Below are 19,356 nucleotides of genomic sequence, written 5' to 3'. Positions count from 1 at the left end.
GACTATGTAAGGAGTCCTCAAGTCAATTTAATAATGTATAAAAGTATTTGTACTTATATGTTATGGTTTGATAGTGCCCTCCTTCTAAAGAGCCTGAAATGCTTTTAAAAATGTGAATTAATTAAACTTTTATACGTACCTTATGAAATAATTGGCTATTGCTATCTCTATCCTATATATGGAGAGAAACTGAGGCATGCCGAATTAAAATTGTGCTGGTGAAGAATCTCTGGATTCATATAGTGCCCCAAAATGTGCTTTTGTAGCAGGAAAAAAGAGAGAAAGGTGAGAGTCTAAGAAGAAATCCATTCCTAAGGATTGCCTGAACTTTCCTTGGAGTCTTGAGAGCATATTTAGTTTTGGGCACGGGTTTTTCCAACTGTGCTGACTCCTACCTTTACAAGCTCCTATCCAACCTGACACAATAGTATGTCTTGTGGTACTATATACAGTTATCTTTTTTATGAAGGAAGTTTACTTTTCATATACAATTTCTAAAACCAAATACAATTTGATCAGGCAGCTATGCTACAGCAGTCACAATAAATCCTGTTTGTTCAGCACTTTTCCAAGACTAGTGTTAATTCTCATTTAAGGGCCTTGGATATTAAGACGCCTCTTATGCAACAGTGAACTGAAAACTGCCTGGTTTTATTGCATAGCATAGAAGCTCAGAAGTTTATAAATAGAATGCATATCAGGATGGGATAATGCATGTCACTGTTATACTCAGAGGCTCCTGAATACAATACAGCACAAAAACTTTTGCACATGAATGCAACATAGAAAGCGTGCTTGACCTCATTCACGACCTTGAAAGTGTACGCAAATTCCCTTTCCCTGTTGTCAGGGAGTAGCCAAAAGACATTTAGACTCTGTTCTCTGCTCTGACCAGAGTTGGAGAAGCATAAAGACCTTGTTGCTATTCCTTGATTGGGAGCTATTTGTATTTGTTGGGGTACAAATTAGTGCTGCTCCTGTCCAGCTCTCATGTACACTTCTGCCTTAGGATATCTGACCCAGTGGAGACCTGGATGTGGCAGTCTCTTTCCCTGTCTCTTTTTCTCTCTCTATCCCAGAAGTGCCTCTATTATACTTCCTCCTTCACTGTATGCTACCCCTTCCTACTATTCCCATGCTGGGGGTAATCAGCTCAGGAAATTCTAACCTGGGAGAGAGAGAGAGAGAGAGAGAGATTCCCCCCTGCTCAGGGAAACATTTTCTCGGCCTTAAAACATCCAGAGGTGGCCTTGCAAGGTGCAGAGTGGTCTTAGTACGGTCGCAGAATCTGGCCCAATGGTTACTAAGTAGCCAAAACCAACCTATTAGGAGGTTAATTCCAAGATAGCCTAGAGGCAGCTCCATAGCTGCTAGCATAAGTAATGGCACTATCCACACAGCTATAGCCAAGGAGCCAGCCATAATTCCAGAGGCTGCTGTTTGAAAAATAGGATCCTAACCTTAACGTCTGGGTCCTGCAGCTTCTAATTATGCCCTGTATAAGGCCTTAGATGTTAAGTCTGCTGTAGGAGCAGGACGATGACGACGATGAAAGGGAACAACATCAAAAGTGTCAGCAAGAGGAGAAGGCAATACCATATCAGTGTTGAAACTACATGCATATTCCAATTTGCTATGTGACTGTGTTACTAATTTGGAAAGGGAAAAAATCAGATAATACATAGAATAGCATCCCATAAGATAGGGAAGGCATATGTAGCTGAAGAGGAGTTTCTTAATGGTGGGGTCACCTACCATGGAAGCCATGCTCAGCACACAAACACAGAATAATTAGGCTCCATTAGAAGGGGAATTAGGGCTGCTGAACTTCAAATCTGACTGCAGATGCTGCAGTAAGAAGAAGAGCAGGAGAAAGAAGGATGAAAAATACTAATGGGAGAGGAAGGAAAAAGGGATAAAAAGCTCTCCTCCCCACTGTCCTGTTCATTGCAAGGGATGCATTACCATTTTCTCAGTCTGGCACCACAATATTTTTAAACTATGTAATTAATCTGAAAGTATAAAAAAAATGGAAAAAAAAAGAAAAAGTTACAAAAATTCTATTAATAAAATTTACTAGATTAATAAGACTTAGTATTACATATAAAAATTTGGCATTAAATATTTAAAAATTCTATTAATAAAATACTAGATTAATAAAACCTAATATTAAATATAAAAATTTAATTGGGTACAGCTCTTTGGTTTTGTAACATGAAACTACAGTGAGAGACCTGCCTGTCTTCAGTCCTGTGTACACTTGTATTGAGGGGCATAGGATCGAGGGGCAGAAAGTTTGCACATGAATCCCACTTCTGGAAAATGGGGCTGAGGGTCTGATTCTGGATCACTTAACTCTACGGCCAGATTCATACAAGAGCAGATTCATACTGCTCCAACTGAGAACTAGTTCATATATGAAGGAATTCTATTGACTTTATGGGGCTACTAATGAAGTAATTTGCTGCTCAGTAAGTGAGTAAGATTATTAGAATCAGGCCCAATAGAAGCCACGACATTTCCCAGTCAGCCAATGCTTTGGATCCCAGTCCTGCAAGGAGCCAACTGTCTTCTGATATTCTTGAGCATAGGGCCAAAATCTGCAGCAGCAATGCTAATGACTTCTATCATTGATTTTCATGGGAGCAATCAGCTCCTTGAATACTAGTGGTGATTGGCACTTTCCAATCTGTCTGTCATTTAGATACCTTAGCTTGTAGCATAATTGGGCATTGAGCATGTTCTAGGTTTAAGCTCACTAAAAATGTGATAACGATAGAAAAAGAGATATGCTGTATTATATTTTTACAAAAATGTCCAGATGTGTATTTTGCTTATAATTGTGCAGCTAAACAGAAGAAGATTTTTTAGGCATACTACTAAATTCTAGTTAAAATTGTAAAAACAGTACATCTTTTCTACCAAGCCTGTGTAAACTCATGTCATTTGTAGCAATAGAAGTCATAATTTAGAGACACTCCCTAATTTAGAAGAGTTGGGAATTGGGAAACAGGCCCTCAGTTATGGAATGCTAGTTCGAGACAAACAGACAGACAAAGGATCTGCAGATGTGGTGTATTGCTCCACAGATTAAAATGTGTTGTTCTTCTCATTTATTATATACCTGTATTTATTGAACCCGGTGATCATTACCTCACTGTTATCGCAAGTTTTTTGCTCAGAGCCCAAGAAAACAGTATGTTGTTTTTAATGCTGGCTAGTCAACATTTACAGCAGATGTTAAAACTGTTTAAGTTGGGAGGGGAAGTGGGAAATGCTAAAATTAATGTTTATTGACTTTGTTTCATTATCATTAGAAATTAGTTTGTTCTTGGGTAAACAGTTTATAGCAAGATATAAATATGTTCTGTTGACCTATTAACTGGCCCAATATATTATGAAGTTATTGACAGTTGCAGTAAAATTTACTAACAGCTATTAAACCTTTTAACATACTTGATATGCCTATGTCTCTATAACACAGAGAAATGAGGGTTTTAAAAAAAAGATAATCGGCTACTGATGTTAAATTATTCCAAGATTTTAATATATTGTCTAAGTTTATGGGTCATAAAATAAACCTAGAGCTTACAAAAAAATTTACACAAGGATATTATTTAAGAAAAAGGACATGTAAATTTTAGTGCAATAAGAATGATGATATAAGCCACTGAAACATATAAAAGCACACACACCAAATACCATGTTAAAATAACATTAAATGTCTGATTTCAACCCACAAGTCAAAGTTTAGGTTTTACAATGTCTGAAGCTCTTATTATTGTGCCTAGGTAATGCTACACTCTGTCTGGTCCTTTAGAAAAGTAGACATTTCTGATACCTAGTAGCATGAGAGAGCAATAAAATAAGAAATTCTACTTCTGAATATCCTAACAGTTTGGGCTTGGACACATACTTCATGATCTTGATTCACAAATGCATTCCTCTTTTCTTTTCCCAGATCTACAGAGTATGTAAATCAGCATAGCTTCACTGAAGTCCATGGAATGATGTCAGTTTACACAAGAAGAAAAATTAGCCCAGTGAAGTTATAAAATATGAAGTTATAAAATTTGAAACTGACAGAGCTCAGGAATCAGAAATGGTACATATTATAGCTTCCCTCTGTTTCCATCTTTATCATTTTCCTTTTTTAAGATTTTAAAGTGGGTGGTTAGATACTGCCCTTGAAATAAGAGTGATGTCTTGTAACATGATACAATTTCAATAGAACTGTCACTGTTCTGTCATTAGCAGACATTAGGCATTTGATGGAAAAGTGTCAGAGTGCCTGAGATGCTAAGAGACTAGGTGAATTGCACTGCTATGTCTCAAGCCATCTTTCAAACGTAGGAGCACGATTGCTTTTGTGATAGGTCTGAACTCCAACGATACCACAGCTGTAATCTGTGGCTAGAGGAAGCAGATGAGTCGGATTCAACCTCACTGAACCCAGGAGAGCTGCATAAGTCACTTAGTGCACAATATCACTTAGTGAACATGTATAATGAGGAAGCACTGGGGCTCAAACCACCTTTATTTTTAATCTACATACTGAAGCCCAGATACTGCAGTCTGATACATTTAGGCCCTCTATGACTTCTCAGGGAGATCAGTAGCACTCTGTAAGCTTAAAGGTCCATCTTCTTAGAGGCTGAATGAAGCTCATGGGGTTCTCCATGGTTGCAGAATAAGAGTTTAACAAGTCTCCTGAAAAAGGCTTTCTGTGTAAGCAGTAACCACTTTTCAACCTTAGTAACACCTGTCCTCCTCAAAAAGAGCTAGTACTGTGAATTAGGGCCTGTAAAATTGTACATACCATAATAAAGCTCTTCTATGAATTCTATGTGAAAGTTAAATAACTTCTGGAAACCCCAAAGCTTCTATACTACCCCTTTGTAGATCCCAAATAAAAGTGTTATAAGTATGTGCTTCCCTTCAAGCAGGTTATCCCCTTTTTCTTCAAAAGACTGGGCGTATGCTTAAATGTAGCAAGAGAAGAATCAAGTCCTTCAACTTTCAAAATGCCAAGCCAACAGATTTTAACAATGAACTGTTCCTAGATTGGGCCCTGTCTGAGGCACTATCAGTCCCCCCAGAAATATTGGGATTTCTCTTGGGAATGCCAATGGGCCTTTATTAGAAGGAGAAGACCCAGCATCAGTATAACATATGGTTTATACAAAATGAAAGCTGCTTTGGTTCTCTATTGTGGAAGCATGCAATATAACTGACATGACTTTGTGGTTTCCTAACTCAGCTTTGAAATATAGTAAACTCACAAAAGCTACTGTAGAGTTCAAAACAAACACAGGGGGTATGTTTAGTTATTTGTTTTTGTAGTAAAATAAAATATTTATTATACACAGACACCTACTGTGAACAGAGGGTAAGGCCACTGTGTTTTATCTCTAGGGTGTCATGTTTGACTTCCATTAGGGATGTATTATAGACCTGTGGGTTTTCATGAATTCAGAAAGTCCACTTTGAACACTGATTTCAAAGCCTACAGGGGGTGTGAGGAATGTAAGAACACTGCTTCATTGGAAGGAACCTGTTGCATCTAACAAACACCTTACATTTGATAAGTCAGAACTGCAGTATGCTATAGAGAAAGTCTATTTTTCCCCCTCAGCAAGATTTTAAAGAAAGCTTTCCTATTGTTTTCTTCAAAACTTTATCCAGTTTTAATGCTCAAGGTGAAGACAATGAATGTTCTTTTGAAAAATGCACTATTACATTAGCACACTTTTACCCTAATTCCCTCCTGATGAATCATGTGGAATGAGAAGATGATCTAAATGACCAGGTATATATCAATATATCACCATAAGTACCTCTCAAATTAATGTTACTGTACATACCTCTCAGTAACACTTGAGAAAATCATACCAATATAATCCTCATAGTAAGGAACTGCAACTTGACAGGTGAAAAATTAATGTCCAGATAGTGTCTGTTCCTTGAGTTTCAGTGTGATGGAAGGTGGAGAAAAGTGCAAGAAATCTTCCTTCCACCTCCCCAGCCTTTATTATTAATCATGTATGTTATGGTAATGCTTAAAGGGAACCAAAATAAGTCCTATTGTCCTAAACAATGTATGGATACAGAGTATTAGCCCCTATGTTAAAGAGCTTACAGTTTACATAGACAAGACATTAATAAAAGTTGTGGAAACATATAAGCTGGATGAATGGTGTGATAACAGCAATCACTATGTTAGCAGCATGATTTTTGGGGGTTATATTTAGGTAGAAGGGGTTACACTAAATAGAAGAAGTTAAGATGAGGGAAGAAATGGTAGAGAGGATAGGGTGTAGTGTGAACCAGCCTTGGGCAAGAACTGGGCACAATGTATTCTGGGAATGTAAAGACTTCTCAATCAGTTGATGCAGAGAAGTTGCTTCTACAAAGTGGGAGGCTGGGCAAGGGCCAGGGCCACATCCCTAAATCTCTTTAGTGCTTCTGTCCTCACCAGGAGAGACTTCCATCTCTTCCAGCGTGGCATAGCTACTTTACCATGTGCTATAGTTGCTTTGCATTGTGCCTGCCTGTGGCACAATGCCTTCAGAAACACTGCTTCATGTTGTAAGTCCAAACTCAGCCAACACAAGCTCTATTGCAATGCAACAATTTTATCTTAAAAGAAGGTGATGTGAAAGTCACTTTCACTGCATATCTGTTTTCATTTGGAACTAGCAGAGGGCACTTTTTCATAGGTGAAAATGTTACTAATAAAAATGAGCCTTGTAAATTTTTTGGAGTTCATCGAAGTATTTCTGAGAATTTCTCGGCGACTGAACAGCTGAAGAAATATTCTGTTCTCTTTAGATACGTATAACACACCAAATGTCATACAATTTTGGTGCCAATATAGGAATTTTAGGACAGAAAAAAATTGGGAAGTAAAGAACTTTGCACTCTAATAGTGGTTATTACTTCAAGTATGCGTGCCTCTGAAAGTTTGTGGGATTGTTCTTTGTCTTTGTGGAAATTTGGCTTTTACAACTTTCTTCACACTCTTTACTGTGGGAAGGCCAAATGCAAAAAGATGTTTTGCCTTTGAGGATTAGTTTTGTTTCCTCTGGTACGCAGTATGGAAATAAATCATGTATTGAGAACTAATCCATTGCACAGATCTGTTCTGATTGCAAATTGTCTATTAAGCAAAAACCATCCTTTTTCATTGTAATTTAATATGAGTTTTACAAAAGATCAAATTTTCAAAAGCTTTCAAAAGTGATTTAGGAATCTATAGACCAGATCTAGTCTAGGGTTTAAGTGCTGCAAGCCTAAATTCTAGCCTCCTGCTCTTCAGTACAGGGTGCATTGACAGAGATCAGCATCTCAGGAGAGTCATCTAACAACTGTGCATGCTGAGAAGTGAACTACTTAGAGCAGCGGTCACCAACCAGTTGATCTCGATCAACTGGTCAACCGTGCAGACTCTGACAGTCAATCTCAGTCTGTTAGAGGCTCCACGATTGAAAGCAGCAGGACGCATGTGGATGGGCTAAGCCATGCCCCAGCTGCCCAGGCTGAGCTGGGTGAGTAGGGTCAGAGCCCAGGCAGCTTCTCCGGGAGGCAGGAGGGGAGGGGGCCAGGCCAGGGCGTGGGCCAGGGGGTGGGATAAGTGTGTGTGGGGGGGTAGATCCTGGGGCACCAAAAAGTAATCTTCATAAAAAGGTTGGAGACCACTGACTTAGAGTTAGCCAATAGCAATTACTAAGCCTAATAAAGTATTTGAAATCTGGTTTCTCTTGATCCTTGGTGCCTGAACTAAGGCTGCTAAGGCTGAACTAAGGTTTTTCACACCACTCAGGCTTCAGAACCCAAAATCTGTTTTCAAAATTGATGCCTATAACTATAATTTGAAAAACAGGGGTTGTGCTTCCTCTTCAGAAAAGGTTTCCTTTACTATAGCAACCTAGTGGTTACTACACTCACCTAGGATACAGGGCCAATTTTAAAGGTATTTATTTGCCTAAAGATGCAGATAGTGTGATTTTCAGAAGCAGCTAGATGTTGGTGAAATGTATCTAAACTCAGAATAGACTTCAGTAGCCATTTTAAAGCAAAGCATAATACAAGAATTCAGCTTCAGGAGGAAAGAAACCTCTTGTGATCAAATTGCAGAGGGAATTTAGTTATACAATGTAAATATCACAACTGAATTTTTTTTTTAAGATAATACATCTAGGATGAAATATTGGCTCTACCAAACTCAGTACTTCCATTGAATTCAGTGTGTCCAGGATTGCACTTCTACACTTCTAAAGAGCACAGACTTATTAGGATCTCCTCCTGGATCAGCCTGGATCCTATTACTTGTTTGCTACCTCCAACCTGTATCCACAGTTCTTATATTGTCAGGGTACTTCTGAGGTTATGGAAGCTCTAATAATGCTCCATGAAGGTGTTGGCTGCAACAGTCATGGACAAAAGTCCCTGGCTTGGTTATATACCTCCCTGCTTCACTTGAATTCAACCATTAAATCTGAACTTCCCATTCAAATTAGATATGTCATGACCAATGTCAGATATATGGACAACTTCAGAGTGGAATAACCCAAGGCAATCTTCTATGATCGTATCATGCCTTAAGTCTCAGACTAAATCCAGGGGGAATTTAATAAAATAACTCAGTCAGGCATTGATCTTTTCCTGTTTTTTTTTGTTTTTTTCCAATAGCCTTCACACATACCTCCTTTGCAAAACAATACTATATCATACAGGAGTAGTCCAAAGTACTGCAGTAGCACAGCCTTGCTAGATCTTTCTTATTGACCCCACTCTCTCATCTGATAACATTTTACTAGCTTGCTTATATTATGCCATTTCATTTCTTTCTTTCTGCTAAAATTCTAACGCGGGGTCTATGAACTACAGTGTGACTGTATGAAGGAGCTATCCAGAATGCTATATTGCATAGCCTGCAGACTATACTATTTGGAACTACTTTTTAGAGGTCCTGTGTGTTGGGGTTTTTTTTACAGGCTTAAGCTTTTGTCTGAATTCAAATAGTTAAGTATTTGTCTGAATTTGACCCACTGACAGGCCCCAAACTCGGTGGATTGAATCCGCAGATGATTTGAAATGGGTTGTAAAGTATATGCTGGTGATAACAGCTAATGGGCAAGAGAGAGAATCTAAGGCGATTGATCCTACCCATCCTTAATACAATTCTGGACAGTGCTCCAAATTTATAGTGCTGAGGGGGTTACAGTAGAATAGATTGGGTATTAAACCTAGCAATATCAATCCCTGTTAGCAGTATAGGGTGATTCAGGCACATGCTGCCAATTTCCCACAGAAGATTTGGGGGGCATAATTTTAATATGAGAATTAAAACAGAAAATTTGATTTCAAGGATTCTATATTAAATGATACATTTCTTTGATAAATCTCAAACTGACTACATCATCTTTGAACCTTTGTTTCTGGTCCATACTTGTAGTAGCTTCATCTCGATCCATTTTTTTCTTTAAAAAAGGAATGCTGGCATAACACCTAAGGTAGAGGTTCAAGGACTTGCTGCAGGCATTCCAGACTCTCCGGCAGTAAGTAGGAGCTCACTGTGCAAATGCATTGTTTAAAAACCAGGTTGAGGTGGAAGGTTCTTATTAGAAAGCAAACTGAGAGACAGTGGTGAACATATGAGCTACTTGGCCTGTGACTGGTAAGTGAGAAAGACTATGTCCAGTCTAATGAGTATGCTTTAAAAATTGGGTGTAGATAGAAGTTAGCTCTAATTTGAAATCAGGGTTTGAAAGAGTTTCATTAAAAAAGCCAGAATCCTGAGATGAGTCATTGCTACATTCTGAGTATTGGCTCTGAGGGAGCATAATTTTCCCTAAATAAAACATCAGATACTATAGCAGTACAGATAGGTAATAATATAAATACTTTTCAGTAGCCCTGCTTGTGCTTTACTATTATACCTACAATAAAAAACATGAGTGAAAAAACATAACAATTAAAAAATATCTCTCAGCCCTCCTATCTGCCCTCCTTCCCAACATTCATAAAAATTCACTGGATTTGGAAAACAGATAGTTCTAATTTTTTTTCCAATGGTTGGTTTGTGGTGGTTGTGTTTTCAGGATTTGTTTTGTTTTGTTTGTTTTTCCATTTACTTAACTTTTAACACTATTGATAGAAATGTAAGGAAAATGTCTGTCCTCCAGAATCTAAATAGACTCAATAAAACAAAATATAAAGCGGACAGATACAATATGAGGAACAATTTGTTTTATTTCTAAATTATTTCCATTTTCTTTCCTTTTTTACTTGTTTTTAACACTTGCATCATTTCTTTTCCTTGTTATTAAATGGTTAATTCACAAACAAGAATGGGCACAAATTGATTTTTCTTTTACACAAAGGCAAAAATGTGACTGTTCTCTAATACACATGAGCCCTTTCACATAGCTCTGCTTGCCATCTAAAATGGGCCTTATTAAATTGCCAGCACAAACTTTCCTTTGTACTTGTCACGCTATCAGGTATGGGCAGCCGTGTAAAGAAGTGGTACCAGCAGCAGGGAGTAATCATTTCTAACTATAGATGGATTGTATACCATTTGCCATTCCCTGGCTGACTGCCCTGCCTTTCTTCATCTCAGCTGTTCATCATACCTAAGCCATGTGCTTTCTCTCCCCCACACTTACCACGTTCAGTAGCATGTGCATTCTAAACAGTATCCAATAGGCACCTTTTTGTCTCCACTGATATATTTGCACTGTAATCACTCCTCTGTTTACTGTGTACTAGAGCATATTTATACTTTAATTCATCAGTCAATTCTTTTCTCCCAATGTTGGCACTGTCTGAGGAGTGTTGAGGCACCTTGAAGGTGTTTTACACTAGGTTTGTGCTATTATATTGGGCCTTTGTGACTGGATGCTCTTAAATTGACCCAGGGTGTCAATATAACCGCCAGAAATTACTGGTAGGCATGAAAGCTGATTGCAGAATATGGTGGTTTCATGAGACGCTGGTCATATAGGCGAGGGACAGAAAGTATACATAAACTGTTATAAGTGATTGGAAACCGGTTCAAATGTGTAACACAACAGAAGTTCAGTATGCATAAACCACCTTCAAAATGGCCGAAACTGGTTCAGATAAACCTGGATGGATATTAGGGGTGTGTGAAGCGAGCAGTATTCGATTCGGATTTGGCCTGGTTCGGGGGACAATGATTCAATTTGCTGATTCAGATCACTGTCCCGATTTGATTCGGCTGAATCTGAAGATTTGATTCTGATTTGGAGAATCAGCCATTCGGCCATAGACACAGTTTTATGTTTTTTCTATGTACCTCGAGGTACCAGGCGCAGCTTGTGAATGCTGAGAAGGTGGGGCAGATGGAGCATCCCACAGGAGCATGGGGGTGTCCCCTGCGCACTCGATAGTGGACCTGGAAGTGGACTGGAACTACTTCTGGTCCACTTCTGGGTCTTCCCCTGAGCATGTGGGGGATCACCCCCCTGCACGTTCCTGTGGGGCACTCCATCTTCTCCACCATCTCAATGTTCACAAGTCATGCCTGGTACCTTGAGGTACATATAAAAAACCTATAAAGCTGTGTCTATGGCCAAATCGTCAAATCTCTCTGAATCTCTCTGAATCAGATTGGAAGCTTCTAATTTGATTAGAAGAGATTAATGGGTCTCCTGATTCAATTCGGATTCAGAGATTCGGCTGCTGAATGAGGCCGAATTGCCTCCAAATTGAATCAGAGACTGAAGTTTCGCAAAGCCCTAATGAATATAATATCAGACTTAACGGATATAGTATCAGACTTAACTGATAAACTGAAAGTCAGTTTATTAATCTTCTGTCCCAGATTCAAGGTAACTCACAGTCCTCCAGCTAAGCCAGAATGCTTTGCATCTTCCCCGCAAACCCTTTCCCCCTCACAGGGTGGGTGGGCTAGCCGTGGCCCAAGCTGTCTGTTCCATCTGAGCAGGAAGGTGTGCTTTAGCACCCCCTGGCTTCTGCCTTGAGCTGCTGCAAGAATGTGGCTCATTTCCAGAATCAAAAGTGAATGTCTATTCACTTGCTTATCGGATCAATCTATGCAGCTTATACTAAACTGCAAAGATTGAATCAATTCAACCTCAGGCTTTTTGACTGCCTGTACTTAGTCATTTATTGCAAAGCAAAAGGATGAATGTTATATTCATTCCCTGTGTCAGTTCTATGACAACTATATGTTCTGAATATCGCTGGCTGTACACAGTATATTGACAATAAGATAAAATACTGATATAGGAACATTTTGTCCCATTGGAAAATTCCTATGTCTCTCTCTCCAACCTACTGTGTGTGATTTCTACTAGTTATCTTTTCAGTATTCACCAAAATGTTCACCAATGAGAACATTAGCAAAAGCTAAAGTAATTGGTGACCAAAGATGCACAGATTTTACCAGGGGTGTAGGTTGTAGCCGTGTTGGTCTAAGGACATAGGCAGACAAAGTTCCTTGGGTGAATCTGATATCTTTTATTAAACCAACCCAAATAGTTAGAAAATAATTATTAAGCAAGCTTTCAGGTTAAAAAAACCCTTTGTCAGGCTTAGGAAGTTTCAGCAGTTGGTGTGTGCTCTTCCTGGATGGAATGAAAAGTAAAGAAGCCAGCGGCTGGGCTGGTATGCATACAAGACAGGCAGTCAGTGAAAATATAGATTGAGGAGTCAATGGGTGAGAGACAGGCTGGGGGGGGAGGGTGGGGAGAGAGATGAAAGTGGAGAGATACCTGGGAGTCAGATGTCAGGCAGGTTATAATGTGTCATAAAACCAATGTCTATATTTAGTCCATGATTTTTAGTATCCAGGAGGTTGATGAAGTAGAGTTCATAGGCTCGTCTCTGGGAAGTGTTTTGTAGGTTTCCTTTGAGGATCAGGACTGAGAGATTGGAGAGAGAGTGGTTTTCTTGTGAGAAATGTGCCCCCACCGGTAATTGGGTATTTATGTCTTTGATAGATTTCCAGTGTACGTTCATTCTGGTGCGCAGTTGTTGTTTGGTCTCTCCTACATATTTTCCATCAGGGCATTCGGTGTGTTGGATGAGGTATATTACATTTCTGGAGGTGCAGCTGTAAGATCATTTTCACTGACTACCTGTCCTGTCTGCATACCAGCCCAGCCGCTGGCTTCTTTACTTTTCATTCCTTTCAGGAAGAGCACACACCAACTGCTGAAACTTCCTTAGCCTGAGAAAGGGTTTTTGAACCCGAAAGCTTGCTTAATAATTATTTTCCAACTATTTGGGTTGGTCTAATAAAAGATACCAGATTCATCCAAGGAAACTTGTCTGCCAGATTTTACCAGATATTTGATATCACTTTTTATCATTCCTGATTATGTTTCCTTTTCAGCTTAGTAAGTTATCAGATATTTTGTTAAATATACCTTATCCTGATTTATAATTCTGATTGGTATAACATAGTTCAGGACAAAACAAGTAGAAAACAAAATAGGAATAGAGACCTCCCCAGTTTGTATTGAATGAGCTTTCTCAGGTTCGGTAGACTTACCACAATTACCTATCATGTGCCATGGTACTTGTCAGGTATTAATAACCATGATTCACTCCTGGGTCCGGTTCCTACCTATCACTGATAACAGTGGAAAATTCCATCCATTTTCTCCCAATCATAAATCTGTAGCAGCATCCTACTACTACAAAGGGTCCATCTGTACAGGAAGCTTGAATTGCTGTAAGGTTAGAAGTTTGTGACTATCCTTCATTCATACTGGTCTACTCTATGCTGTTGATAGCAATACAGCACTTACACTTGCTGAAAGCAAATAAGAAAGACCCTGGTATAGATGTAGTCTTTGTTTCAGCAACAATTCAGTGTAGCCACACCAACGAGTTTGTAAACTAGTGCATCAGTCACTGACAACACCATACCTGGACATTGTGGTACTTTCCTGCAATTCTAGAAATGTGTGCATTGCAATTGGATAGTATGGCACCAGTTGCATCTGTTGCTGATCAGGATATACTCTGTGCATATTCTGGCATACGAGCTTTACAACATTTGCATTAGAAGCCCATGAATGAGAACTACTCAGCTGTCTGTGTCTGATGACTGTTAATGGAATAAAGTTAATAGAATAAGATAATGGAATAGTTTCTTCACCCAACCAAGGCAAGGGGGTTAAAAGAAATGTTGGAATGTTCCAAGTTGTTGGGATATATCTGGGGGGGGTGGGAAGAGGAGGAGACGCATACACACATGTGTAATATGTAGGAATGTAGAATTCATCACAAGGGGTCATCAACAAGGGGTAATTCATCAACAAGGGGTAAATTTGGCAAAATATCTGTATGCGTACATGGACTGGGTAGTAGATAGGTCATAGGGCCAGTGGTTTCTGTGTGAGCTATCAGTGAAAGGTGACTGGAAGCACTGTGGAACTATATAGGTAGGGCCAACTGAACTGGCAAAGGTGAGAAACTTGCGATGCAAGCTTTCTGTTACCTGGGAACTGTTGTCATTTGAAGCACCAGGACAACTAGCTTGGAGTTAGTGCAATCATACTGAATTGAGGAACACTTCTGAAATATTAGCACTTGTGTTTGAGTATGAAGTTTTTACAAGTACTCCAGGTTCTTAAACTAGTGTTGTGAATGGAGACCAAAATTCTCTAGTGTGAACAATTCCAAAGAGTAAGCTTTGCCCTTTCAACTGCAAGTGTTTGCTCTCGGCCACTTGCTTTTCTTATTGTTCACATACTTATCATATTCAGATACAAAGTGGTAAGGCATTTAGCAGCTGAGCTCTAGAAAAAATTAAGTGAAGAAAAGACAGGATGGCCCTGTTTGAGAATTGTTAGCTACTTCAAAGCATGGGGCCAGATTCTCAGTTGGTGATTGGTATACTTCATTGAATACAATGTTAATTTATACATGCTGAGGATCTAGCCTGTAGACAGGACTCACACACTGTAGAAGAAAAGACATTTTCCAATAGATTGAAAATGGTAGAAATATTATTTAAAAAATAACATTGGTGAAAAGAAATTTGACCCAAAATGCTTGAGTCTTGTAGAGATTTTGTTTCTCTAACATGCCTAAACTTAATGGACTTGTCTAGCTGAGCTGCATATTACAAAAACAGCACAACAGTGACTGCACAATATTTCCCACTTTCACTCTTCACTTGTCTGTGATTATTCATGTCATAAATCATTCACAAGTTTCCTGAGATGATTGTATCTACTCAGCCTATATCTTTAACACAAAATCAAGAAAATTTTCTGCTTTGTCTGACAGCCACTTTTGAATATCCATTAGAAAAATTACTTTTAGCCTCAATAAAATGTAGGCCCATTGTCCCATCCTCAATGTACCCTTTACTCTATTTCTGCCCTTCTTCGTTGTCTTTCTTCCATCCCTCACTTTCTTCTCTTGTTCACTGTGGTTCCTCTTATCTTCTTGTGTCCTTCAAGTCTCTTTTCATTGTCTGTTTTTTCTGCAAAGGTATAACAATAAACTATCATTAGGGCCACCTTGAGGTTGGTAAAGAATTTGCATTGCTTCTTCCTACCACTCTGACTCAGGTGTTGAAATCCTGTTTGGAAGCAGCAGGCATAGACCACTTGCAATCTATACAACCATACTACCAATTTGTGTGTTGTCAATTTGGAGAAGAAACAGTGTTGATCATAGGTGGTACTTGCCATTGTTGAGGATATGAGAGAAAACCACAGTGAGCTTTTGTTCAATGGTACAGTAGTGCATATATATTCACATTTGCAGTCTTCTTACCGAAAACCCACGGGTGACTGGTGCCTCCTGAGTCTGGGGGGAGGTGGTCCCCTGTGGCTGATCACAGACTTCCGCTGGCACTTCCATTTTCACAACTGGCGCTTCCAGGGGGTGTGCTTCTGCCGGCACTTCCAGTTTCACTACTGGCACTTCCAGGGGGTGCATGGACAATCTCAGGGGGTTGTAGGGGGTACATGCACCTGCATGCACCCCCTACATGTTGCCAATGAAAATATCCTTCATTCTTATCAGTGGCAACTGCACCCTGAGTATGCTTCTATAAGTGTTACATAAAGTATGTTTCTGCTCTGAGCGACTATGTGGATGGAACCATAGATGGCCACGTTTGTCTTAAAATGCCCTCAAGAAGTGGAAGTAAAAAGATTTTCTTTATTTTTCCTGCCAGCCTTACAAATTCAGCCTTGGCTTCAAGCCAATCTATTGTTTTGGGTGGTAGTGGTGATAATGTGTGTGGATATGTACACATATAGACCTAACCAGGGTCTATACATTTAAATCAATTTAACCAGGGTTAGGTCAGTTCAAATGCAGAACTGCATAGGCATGCAGTGGCATGCAGAGGACTTAAATTGCCCCCAAAATGGTGTGCCTGCTTTAAGTTAGTGCACCTGTATGTTCTCAGCACAGTCACAGGGCTAGAAAAGCCAAGCCTGTTGCCCCATCCCCGGGGCTGTGTTAATCCCATCACTCTGACTGATTCCCCTCCCCACCACAGACCCTCCGTGCCCCCGCAAAAGCCACCAACCTCCCTGTGGACACATTAGCCCCTCTGGATTTTGCTCACCTTTCCTCCACCCCAAGCTACTTACATGTTTCCCTACACACCTCCTAGGAGAAGTGAAGAGCTGTACGCACCACTCCCAGTCTATATTCAGGCACTTTAAACAGCCATATGAACATAGACTGGTTGTGGTGAACAACTGTACATTCCCTGTGTGTATTCGTTTTCATTCAACATCTGTAACAAGGGGTAAATTAGCCATTCAGATATGCTTGTGCAGGAACACTCATTTTGAACAGTGCCCATTGTTAGAGCCTCTAATTTTTCATTGCTTTCTATAGTTTGGTACCTTATACTAATTTTGTGAAGTAAAAGCAGTGGTAATTTAGTTTGGATGTGGAAGTAGATGTGGCTCAGTTAGTTAAAGTCTGCATTAGAATAAAGAGGTATAAAGAGACCATGAACATTTTCAGTTTAATAAATCATATAATTGTATGGTGATTAAAAGTGATTAACAATCAAGTTAAATGGCAAGACAATGAAAGACAAAGTGCATTCAGCGTTATGTCCGTTATCTCCATGGTTCACATCCATATTCATCATGGTAAAAGTCATCAGGCAATGATTCCTATGAAATTTCTTCATAACCAACTTAGTTGCTATGTATAGCTTAATTGCTTACTGTATAAATCTTAGCATACATGCAGACATTGCACTTAACATGACCTAACTAGGGTTAGGTCAACCTAAATGCATAACCATACATATATTTAAGGAGTTTATATCAGGCAAAAATGGCCATCCAATCTAATTTGCTTCATCCTGTGCAGATCTAATTAGGGTTAGATCTGTCTAAGTGCTGAACCGTACATATATTTGGAGTTAGATTGAGCAAATAAAGGGATGGCCCAGTCTAACTTAATTCTCCTGAGAGGTACATTAAGTTTATATCTGGCACAAGTTACAGAACATATGTACATGTTCAGAGTGCAGCCCTGGGGCTGGGAAAGCCCAGCTGCTTGCCCCAGTCCTGGTGCTGTGCTCTTCCTCCTCCCTCCCCCTCCAACCCCGATCAGGCTATATTTAGTAGGGGTGTGTGAAACAGGCCATATTTGATTTGGATTCAGATTCGGCCTGAATCGGGAACAGTGATTCGATTAGTTGATTCAGATCACTGTCCCCAATTTGATTCGGCCAAATCCAAATCTGAAGATTTGACGCTGATTCAGAGAAGTGCTTCTAGTCGACTTCCAGGTCTGCTGCTGATCATGCTGGGGACTGGCCCCCCCACGCCCCCCAACGGCGCTCTCCTGTGGGATCCTCCATCCACCCCACCATCGTAACATTCATGAGCCACCTGGTACCTTGAGGTATGTAGAAAAAACATTTAAAACTGTGTGTATATCCCAATCGTCAAATCTTTCCCAATCTCTCTGAATCAATTCAGAGGGTTCTAATTCAATTCAGAGAGATTAAAGGGTCTCCTGATTTGATTCAGATTTAGAGATTTGGCCACTAAATTGGGCTGAATATCCACCGAATTGAATCAGGGACAGAGGCTTTGCACAGCCCTAATATTTAGTCCTCTGGCTCTCCTACTAACATTGGATGGACAACCCACCTCTGCAGACCAGCCAGCCTCCACAATCTTGCCAACTGCCCCCTCCCTGGGATCAGCTAATCCCCCAATCCTACCCGCCCCCGATGCACCAACCCTCTCTATAGATTGGCTAGTCCCCCTGATCTTACCAGCCCTTCCCCCTACTCTGACTGATTTAGATTGTGTTTCTCGGCACAGCTCCCAGCACACCAAACATACACAAGTGGGGACCTGTTCTAATATCTGCCCTCTTAAAGTAAACTGCATGATCATAGATTGGGTCCCTCAAGCATGTGTCCATGCCCCCAGTTGCTGACTGTATAATAGCTGCTGTGTTAGCCCTGCATCTACATTTACTGCACAACAGTAGCTAATTTATTGCCTTAAAAATGCTGTTGGCTACTTTATACAAGAAAAAGTGCTGTTTAAAATTCCATGTTCACAGCAAAATATTAAAATTCAATAGTGTGTTTTTATAACCAAACAGTTCAGGAGGAGTTTGATAGTGAAAAATTTTTGCTCCATTTCAAAAATTGTTGTAGACCCAATGCAGCTTCCACTAAAGTCAATGAGAATCTTACCACTAACTTCACAGTGAGTTGGATCACAGCCTGATGAGGACATTATATTGTTATCTTGTTGTAGCATTGAACAATATGACAAGTTGTTTCAAACTGTTTCACAGATAAGATTTAAATATGTTGAAATATATCTTATACAAACATGGGGGTCCAGAAATACAGTGTATGCTAAAGGTAGCAATAATATATAGGAAATGATTATGCAGAGAGGTTCTCAAGTCTAAGAGGCAGTGGCCCATAAGCTACCAAGAAAAGAAAAAAGGAGGTCTTTTGGAAAATCTTCCTAAAATGCCTAGTCATGGCTTGCCAAATAAAGTATTAAAAGATAAAACATTTTAGAGCTGAGTTTGGAAAAATGGCCATTATGTTAAATGTTTTCATGTTTTGCTTTAAACAAACTGAACATCAGCCAAACCAAATTCCTTCAGATTTGGAAAAAGATCCGTATCCTCCCTGGGTAAGGGAAAACAGGCCAAGTTTCGGCTTGAACATTTTTGCCAAAATTATAAAAACTGAAGTAAGAGTAATGATGATGTATCTGGCATTTATTCAGTATTCTCATCCCAGAGGAACCCACAGCACATTACAAATAACAGGCCAAATTCTCAAGTCCTTAATCATGCCTTACTCATGCAAATCCTCTT

The sequence above is a fragment of the Alligator mississippiensis genome, chromosome 6 (assembly GCF_030867095.1).
Source record: "Alligator mississippiensis isolate rAllMis1 chromosome 6, rAllMis1, whole genome shotgun sequence".
In the NCBI taxonomy this organism is placed as follows: domain Eukaryota; kingdom Metazoa; phylum Chordata; order Crocodylia; family Alligatoridae; genus Alligator; species Alligator mississippiensis.
The sequence above is the reverse complement of the archived record's forward strand: the minus strand, read 5'-3'. Positions refer to the sequence as shown.